This window comes from Adiantum capillus-veneris, chromosome 9, assembly GCF_014529385.1.
Source record: "Adiantum capillus-veneris isolate H3 chromosome 9, ASM1452938v2, whole genome shotgun sequence".
In the NCBI taxonomy this organism is placed as follows: Eukaryota; Viridiplantae; Streptophyta; class Polypodiopsida; order Polypodiales; family Pteridaceae; genus Adiantum; species Adiantum capillus-veneris.
Window position 1 is genome coordinate 111625965 of NC_140939.1, and position 10062 is coordinate 111636026.

Sequence of the window (10062 nt, forward strand, 5' to 3'; positions counted from 1 at the left end):
GTCAATCTCTTGGAAAACAACAGACAACTTGCATCTAACACAAGCTACACTTAAATGACCTAAGTCATTAAAAGCTAGTCGCTAATTGGCAAACAAAACATGATCATTACAACATCAAACAACATTCGAATGTTAGGAAACTTCTAGGACAAGTATATAAGACCTATGCACACATGCTTATGGTCTCATATCTTACTTCTAATGAAGTGCAAAAAATGCGATTATTAACAACAATGAGATTTTGACCTAGTTGCTTCTGATCCCAAATGCAACTAAATGCTTAGCAATGATGCGGTAATACCCCGTCTATGCTTATTTTGTGATTTCCTAGCTCAAATTCTAACTTATGACGAAATTAGGCCACGGGTGGCGACACCAAAAGCTACAATTTACCATGATATATTTACGTCAATGCGTAGAGCTCTTACCTATGGTTGCAACGCAACACAGGACACTGAAATGTGACAACCAACAAGGGATATGGAAGCATGAGAAGGAGAGAAGTGAGCGTCGTAAGCTCACGCTGTGTATTTCTTATACAAAAACTTAGAATTACCTTTACAAAATTGGCTTTTATACCTTAGCCAAGGTTTCTTTGGTCAAAAATCAATCTTCTGGGAGCTCTAACTAAGGATAAATTGATACAATCTGGAAGCTTATAGCTCCGGCTCATAGATTACAATATCCACTTGGCAAATATGAGTTACAATATTCTCGATTTATGGAAAGAATAAGTGTTTTTACAATAAATCTCCCCATCCTTGACTGTGTCGTCCCTTGATACTGTTTTATGGAATGAAATAGTCCTCGGATTGGTAGTGTGAGGTCCCCACCCCACCATATGAACGGCGGATCTGATGGTGAACCTGGTGGCCACTAGATCTATTGCGGAAGCAAACAAAATGGTTTGGGGTTTGACTAGCGGACGATCTCTCATCACAAAGTGAGTCGAGTTCGAGCCTACTAGCAGGGAGATCTAGCTCCACCTCACAGGGGAAGCGTACTTGAGCTATCTAGCGATCCTAAGACCCACCTTCCAAGAGGAGAGAAGCCTCGAGTGCCTTTTTCCCCATGTTTCAGAGGCACATACTCTCGATAATTCCCCGCTCTAGGGGCAATGAGCATTACTAATATCGAGTAAGCACAATGGGGACAGAGAGTTCCTGACCAATCGTGACCACCCATCTCGTAGGCATTGGCAACCTGAGCCAAGCCCCCACTTTCCACCCCCACACTCACACTTTCTTGTGTGACCTAATTACTACCACAAAGGTTGTTCAACATAAAGATTCCTTGTTTAATTCCGAATCACATTGTTCGTTAATACAGCCCTTCAACCAGTATTGCAAACAGCACCAAGACAAAATTCTAGTAAAAATTCTACTCAAACTTATTCATAAAAGTTCCAATGTTCTGGAGGTACAACATCACCCCTCCAACGAGAGTTCACTCCTCCTGTTGTCGCCTAGCTGCCCATACAACTAGGTATGTCCACCGCATAGAAAGCACGTCATGGACACTCCCACCGCATAGAAAGCAAGACGTGGGTTCCCACCGCATAGAAACAAAGTCGTGGGTATCCACCATATAAAAAGAAAGTCGTGGATTCAAGAGCCCTTAACGAGGAACTCTGCCCCCTGTGATCAGTAGGGGGGTCAGGACTGATTCAACATTGGAAATAAAATGAATATGTCGAGCTAAATTTTCCCTAGCAGACATTCTTTCCTAATTGCAACCAGCATACCCATCAATCATTTCCTTCCTACTTTAGAACTTAATGTACAATGAATTCAATGCCGAGGTTTCCATCGGATTTCTCCAACATGTTTGGGGATATTTTCATTCCTAGCTAAACGTGTGCAATGTTAAATTAAACAACTTGAATGAAATTATGATCTACCTCTTCCATTTCTTCGTCGATGGCCCGTGAGATGGCCGGTATTTGTTCCTCCATGGGAGCTTTTCCCTTTCCGTTTACCTTGCTCGTTTCTGCCTCGTGGTCGTGGGCTCCACCAAAGCGAGTCCTCTTAATCGGGGCCATTTTAAACTCACTACTTTAAATAATTAACTTGGAAAAAAGGGCTAATGTCCGTAATTGTCATAACAAGCCAAATGATAGATTAGCAACATCAACAATGCCTGCTACATGAGAGGTTTATATTTTTCCATATAGCAATAATTATGGATGACACATAATCCTATGGGAACCGGATCTAAAGATAATTACTCGGCTTACATGATTAAGAATAATAGGATTTCACTAATGGAATTACCGGAGAGATGAATTAAGCATGATTAATCTCTTTCCTAACAATTAGAGGGTGCAGAATCACCGCATGCATAGGTGTGAGAAAAACCACCTCTTAGAGACTTAATGACATATTAATCTTACCTTAATTATATCTTAATGCATAACAGAGATGAATCTAAATCAGCTACAATATTATTAATGCATGATAGAAAGAGTGATTCTCATCAATCTACACAATTACCAGCTTACCGATTAATTTCTACGCTACCTAGAGAGAGAAAATTCTAATAATCGTGCACTAATCATTAATTAAGAGTGATGAATCGCTGATAATTCAGCTATGGGATGATGATTACATAATAGAATATGGTTAATGAGAATTTAGAGAGTAATTATAGAGAATTACGACTAGGAATAAGCATAATAGACGAGAAATTTAGATGGTAGAGAAAGGAATTTACAGATAGCATTAATTAAACCGTGGTTACCGTGATTAAGGGCTGATAATCTTCTCAATTTTCTGATCTAATCGAGCTTCTTGAGGCGAGAATTCGACAGCACCTCCCTCCTTGCTTCTCCTTCAAAAGGTGTGTGAACCGGCAGCACCTTCCCAGAGTGTGTATAGGTGTGTGTGTGAGCATATGTGTGTGTGTGCGTGTGTGTGTGTGCAGGTCTTTAAATAGGCCCCTACAGGCTGAAAATCGACCAGCCTCGCTAAATGCAACTGTAGGAGCACTCAGTCTCTGCATTGGCAAGTCCAGTTCCCCTACCCACCAAGTGTCAGGTTGGCTTGGTTAACTGGCTCTGAGACTTAGTTACTGGCTTGGAAACTTCCCAAAGACTCCCACAAGGCAAGAGGGCGCCCCCTAGATGCTAAAGCTGGTATGGAGTGGCCTGGAACCTGTTCCCACACAGTCCCGGGCTTCGGTGCCTCCCCGCTCAATTTTTGAAAAAATTGATTTTTGGCTAAAACGGGTCATACGAGTCGGATTTTGATGCCGTAAATTGCTATACGGAGCTCTAACTAAGACGCACTGAGCCGAGTACCTGCCATATTTAGCAGCCCCCAGGGTCCAAAAATGCATTTTTTTGAAATTCAGGGTACGGGTGCAGTTTTTCGAGACGATCAAAACTGGACGGGTCGGGCGACCAAAAACTTGCTATATTTGGAATTTTTTTACAAAAATAATTTTAATTCACATTTCAAAGCTTTAAAACATTCTAAACATCATGGCACTGATAGAATTTGGAAAACAGCTAAAAATAGTAACTTTTTCCATTATGTTCATTTCATGGTACAATGGTGCTCTTTTGATCGGGGTCAGAGACCTTACAGGTAGCAGGTGAGGCAGTCTTTAAGTGCTTGAAGCGCTTTTTGATATCTCATGTGCCATTATTTCTCAGGGACTTGCAAAAATTGAATAGTATTTTTATTTTTGAGTTCGATAGTGGAATACCCAATGAACCTTGCTGTTAGATTGTTGATTACTAGTCCAAAAATCTTTGTGTGCCATGTGCAAAATCCTGTGTAAAATTCTTCTTTGAATGCCAACATATTGCTTGATGGTAAGAACATACATCTGGCATAGAAGTCGTAAAGGACTTCTTTTGAAGGTTGCCCACTCAAATCATAGCACAAGCCTATGGTACCTTATGAAAAGGACATCCATGGGGCTCCTGCTTGTTCAGGCTCAGGAAAGACTTGGATACGTATGAGCAAGATTCTGTAAATTTTAAATAGCATTCCACATGAAAGGTCTGGGAGGCTTTTGAAGAAGTTCATGGTATCCATTAGGGTTTTCACCATGTATTCCTCAGTTTTCGGTACTTGCTCTAGAGCTGAGAGTTTTGGGTAGTTGAGCCAAGTTGGCGTTTTCTTCTTTAATGCTTCATGTGCTTGCCATGTTCTTACCCTTTGTACATGATAGAATGTTGGGTCTTTCTGGATCGATGCAGGCGCTCTTGTAAATAAGATGAGATATCGTGGGTTTTTGTTGAGCCAATTCTTCCTCCATTTGGGGTGGAGAGCATTTGGCCCCTCTTCTTGCATATCCTTACCCTTGGTACAAGATAGAACGTTGGGTCTTTATGGATCGATGCAAGCACTCTTGTAAATAAGATGAGATATCATGAGGTTTTGTTGAGCCAATTCTTCCTCCATTTGGGGTGGAGCGCATCTGGCCCCTCTTCTTGCATATCCTTATAAAGTCTTTCTTTTCCTTGCAGTAGCTCCACCTTTATCAAAGGATAAGGGAGCGATTGTTGATGCCATTGATAATTGATTTGATTGAGAGTGAGCTGAATTACATTGATAGAGGGAAGAACCCTCAATTCCCAATCCATAGACGCTTTCCATTCAACATACACTTCATGAACAATCTACTCTGTAAGTGCATCTTCTTCAGCTTTAGAGAGCTAGACCATTGGCACTTATTTCTCTTCGGTGGTTGGTACTTGGAATTCAAAACCCCTGTTTGCCCTTCTGTTGGCCGTGTTTCCATTTCTGCAAAGGAGACTGATGGTCTCTCTAGATTTGGCTTTTCAGATTTACCTACCTCCTCTTGAGCTTCCATATACCCTTCTCTCAGTAGCTGATTGGCTCTCTTTAAATCCTCTATCTCTTTAGGCAACTTCTCTTCTCGTTGTACCCTCATCAGGAAGAGGTCCCTTCTTTGTGTCTATTCCACTGCCAACTCAAGTTCCAAGTCTTTGTTTCTCTTTTCCAAAGTCTTGTAAACTTCATCTGTCCCCTTGAGTGAAGCTACTGCTGGGTTTTCCCTGATTTGCTTTTCCAAAGTCTTGAAAACTTCATATATCCCCTTGAGTGAAGCTACTGCTGGGTTTTACCTAATTTGCTTTGAGAATTCTACTTGGTCATTGATTCTCTATTCTGAGTATTGCAAAGAGGCATTTGCTACATTCAAATATACTTGGAACTTTTTTACTCACTAAGTAGTGCTCAAAAGTTCAATTGTTACTTTTGTTAGCTGTTCATCCTTGCTTTTATATGCATCTGAAAGCTTTGTGAGGAGCTCCCTGTTGGGGTATAAAGCCCAATGTGGTCACCCAGGTAAGTGGGCGGGCCGCCAGGTATGTACACATGTTCTTTTGTAAAAACCTAATAAGAACTCACTATGCTCTACACATTACAGTAGAGCGAGTTCACCCTCGTCGCACTTCCGCTCGTACTACTTCAACTGGTATCAGAGTTCAGATCGAGGCTCGGGGCAGCACTGCAGGAGGCTAGAGTCACCAGCTCAGATTGGAGTGAAATTCGACAGGCGAAGACACGGCCCGCAATCCTGTGGGCAAGCTGGAAGGGCTTGGTGTTGTCAGAATTTCATTCTGAGGTCATCTCGGCCACCGTTCGGCTTCGACAAAGGTCTACGCAAGCCATTTTCGACTACGTGGTCTCGACGGGTGCAGATCCGACTCTGCAAATTTGGGGTTTTTCGGCCTACAACTGCAGGTGCTGATGATATCGACACTCCCAGAGTGTTGATTTGTGGCTGTCTACACATCGAAGGATGACTCACAGTTCTTGGAGGCGTGTCACATACGACACGGGCGCATCTACACACAGACTGTAGGCGACATCCACTAGTTCATCAGGTAGCTTGTGTTTGCTGCTTGATATTCCAGATTTCATCCTGACATTGCAGGTACTTCCACATGGGATGTATTGTCAGAGATGATGTATGTCTGTTGAGGGTTTGCTGGCTGTGAGTCACGCAGCAAACAACCGCCGCAGCAGTTACAACATATAGTGGGAAATTTGTGGATGTATGACTTTGTGGGAAGTCTATGTACTGTCAGATTTACTGCAGCCTTTGTTGAGGGTCGAGTGAGGTTTTATTGAGCTGGGGGATTCTCGAATGTTGAGATCCTTTCGGTGATACAGGTCTCGGAGCGATCCCTCGAGCACCCTTAGATAGACAGCTAGGATGTATTGACTGTGAGTTAGACAGTTGGGATTGCATCTTTGCTTTACTGCCGTTGAGGCATTGTCGCAGTCTATGCTTACAGGACAATGACAGGACAGTGAGAGACAGTACAGGTGCAAGACAGGTTTACCCGCAGCTTACAGTGTCAGAGAGACAATGTTTTTGAGCTGTTTTTTGGTCTGTTTTTGAGTACACTAGAGCCATTTTACAAAGGAGACTCTGCCAAAATTTATGCAGAATCTGAAGCTTTCTTGGTTCATTTGACATGTTGATATTGGTTCAGAGGTCAGTTTACAGGGGAACTCTGCCGAATTTTTCCCAAGAAAGTAAACTACTGTGAAGCGTATCTATGGCTGGATCACAGGACACTGCTCTTTACAATATCAAGAAGTTGGATGGAACCAATTTCCCATTGTGGAAAAAGCAGATTTGACATGTGTTGGTACAAAAGAAGCAGATAAAACCTATAAAGCTCAAGGGGATAAAACCAGAAGATATGGACGAAGATGAATGGAGCGAAATGGATGAATTGGAACTTTCTACCATTATGCTGACTTTGGCAGAAAGCGTTTACTTCAATGTAGCAGACGAGATGTCGGCTTATCAAGCATGGTTAAAGCTGAGTGATCTTTATGAGAAGCAGAGTGCAGCTTCACAGGTATACTGGCTTAAGAAGCTTGTTGACTTGAAGATGAAAGAAGGGACACCTATGTCCAATCATCTGAATGAATTCAACACAATCTATAGTTAGTTGTCAGCTCAAGGTGTCAAGTTTGATGAACCTGTTAGAGCTATGTTCTTGTTGACCACATTGTCGGAAAGTTGGGACACTTTTCGCAAGCTGAAATGGATAAGATTCCATATGTGTCTGCAGCGGGTAGTTTGATGTATGCAATGATTGCTACTCGCCCAGACATTGCATTTGCAGTGGGAGTAGTAAGGTGATACATGTCAAACCCAGGCAAGAAACATTGGGAGGCAGTGAAAGGAATATTGAGATACCTGAAAGCTACAAAAAGTATGCGTATATGCTATGGGAGTCAGGAGCTAAGTGTAAAGGGTTTTACAGACTCAGATTATGCAGGTGACTTAGACAACAGAAGGTCTACGTCAGGGTATGTCTTTACATTGGCTGGTGGAGCAGTATCAGGGCGTTCTAGATTACAAGATTGTGTTACTCGGTCTACTACAGAGGCTGAATATGTTGCAGCATCAGAGGCATGCAAAGAATCAATTTGGCTTAATCGACTAGTAACAGATTTATGAATCAAAGAAGAGATGCCTGTGTTATATTGTGATAGTCAAAGTGCTATACAATTGGCTCGCAATCTAGTTTATCACTCAAAGACAAAGCATGTGGATGTGAAGTATCATTTCATCAGGGAAATGCTCGAGGATAAGCAACTTCAGCTTGTCAAAGTTCACACCACAGAAAATCCTGCTGATCTACTTACAAAAGGACTTTCCTCAGAGAGCTTTGCGCATTTTCGCAAGCAGTTAGGTGTAGGGTAGTACATCACTTCTCTACATCTCTTGTATATTAGGTTGTATAGTAGCTTCTCTCACACTTAAAGTACCACATTGGACTTTAAGTGGGAGGTTGTTGGGGTATAAAGCCCAATGTGGTCGCCCAGGTAAGTGGGCGGGCCGCCAGGTATGTACACATATTCTTTTGTAAAAACCTAATAAGAATTCACTATGCTCTACACATTACAGTAGAGCGAGTTCACCATATCGTCGTGCTCTTCTTCTCGCACTCTCTCTCGTGTCGCACTTCCGCTCGTACTCCTTCACTCCCCTAATTCTTCCATCTCCTTTTGTTGCTTTTCCTTGACACTTTGGTGTTGTTGTGCCTCACTTTTGAGCTCTTTGATATGGCCTTGAAGATTTTCAATGATGTTCATCCTGTCTTCAAGATCGCCTTGGAGAGCATCAATCACTTGTTCCAACTCTCGAGCTTTAGCACTATGGCTAAGAGCTGCTCTTCGCATCTTTTCCACCATCAGCTGCATCTTTTGCACATTCATTAACTTGGATGATAACTTCATCCGTTGTTTCCCATTCTTCAGATTCTACCTGAGGCTTTTTAGAAGGTCCATCAAATTTGTCTTGCAGCTCTTGAGATGTTTCAATGGATTTTACTTGAGGTTTTGTAAAAGGTTCAGCCTAATCTTTGTCTTTTTGCTTGGCTTGTTCTTGATTGGATTCCTCCTCTTTTTTCTCATCTTCTTTTGTTTCCTCGCCTTCATTTGATTTGTCAGTTGGTGAAGGGCTTGGACTAGGAAATGGTTGATCTTCTTGTTCGTTAGTGGGTGAGCGTGATCTTGGTGACATCTCCCCCTATTCCTGCTGTGGTTCAATTGGTTTTGTAGCTTCTGTTTGTTGTGTTTGTCAAGCAGTCAACTTCTCTCTAGCTTTTCTTTGTGCTTCTAAAGCCTCATGAAATATCTTTAGGGCTTCGACTTCCACATACATTCTTTGTAGCAGATCCTTCGGATCTTCTTCTTGGGGTTCCTGGTTCTAGGACCCTTGATTTCCCTTGGACTCCATGATTCTGGGTTCTGTCCTACAGCTTGGTGACTTCTTTCATAAGATTATTTCTCTCTTTTGAACCTTTATTTTTTTTGTTGAGGTTCTTCTTGATGCGCGGCCATTGCTTTTATTTTTATTTCTTCTGTCCTTGCCCTTTTTTCTTCATTGTCAAAACTCTCTTCACTGCTATGGGCTTCAGGTGAGCTTTTTGCTAATTCTTCATCTAATTATAAATTCTTTTCTTCTTTGATCTAGTGGCTCATGGAGAGGGTTGAGATGTGACTATCCATGTATTCTGCTCTGGGGCTCGCGGCAAGTTATCGGCCATCCCAATGGCATGGTATGCAATCCGGGTTAGAACTTTTGGAGCTCCCAGAGATGTTACTCTTCCTTCCTTCTTTGTGCTCTTGAGTGTTGTAAGCACATACTGAGCAAGATCTATTGTTTCTCTTGTTGTTGACTTCAATACCTGGTGGTTGCAACCGCATGATTTGGAGTAGTGTATCTTGGTGGTCTCTTTGCGAGGAAGTGGAAGTGCTAGTGATAGAGACGGGTGTGATCCTCTGCTTGCTTTAGAATAAGGTCAGAGAAGATGGTGGCAACTATATCCTTTGTGAATGTACCAACTGTCTTCCAATCTCCGGCTCTCATTGTCACGCCTTCAGCTTTAGTGCTTTAGCTAGTATGTGTTTGTTAATGACCACTTCGACTTTCTGTCCTTGCTGATCCGTGATCTAGGCAGATCCATCCTCTTTGATTGTTGACAATAGTTCATAAGCTCGAAGTCTACTCCACATGGCTCTTAATCATAAAATTATCAAAGTCCTAACCTTTTGTTGGCTTCTTTTGTGGTGGCTTCACAACTACATCATAGACTTCTTTGGGTAGCATCTACAACTCTACATGCTTTCCATCTTCACTTTTGAATCTACCAGTGAAAACTGTAGTGTTGTGCTCCTCAAGCTGTTCTTTTGATAGGTAGATTCCTTTGGCTGTTTTTACTAAACTCGGCTCCGACTGATATGGTGACAGCTCTTGCATCTTTTCTTTCGGGTCATTCTCTTCTTTGCCTTCTCAGCAGCTTGCATTGCACCTATTAGGAGAATACAATTTCAAAGTTAGAAAATTCACCGAATCCCGCTCTGAAATGCCCTATGTCTGAATTGCTGGCAAATGATGCCAGTTTTGCTTCAAATCAATTTTGGAGCATGCATAGATGCATAAAAACATGTAAAGATTTACTTGATCTTTTGGGCTCATATTTGACATGTGGCATGAGATAGATGTGTACAAGTGATAGATGAAGCAAAATGATGATTTTCAAGCCAATTTTGC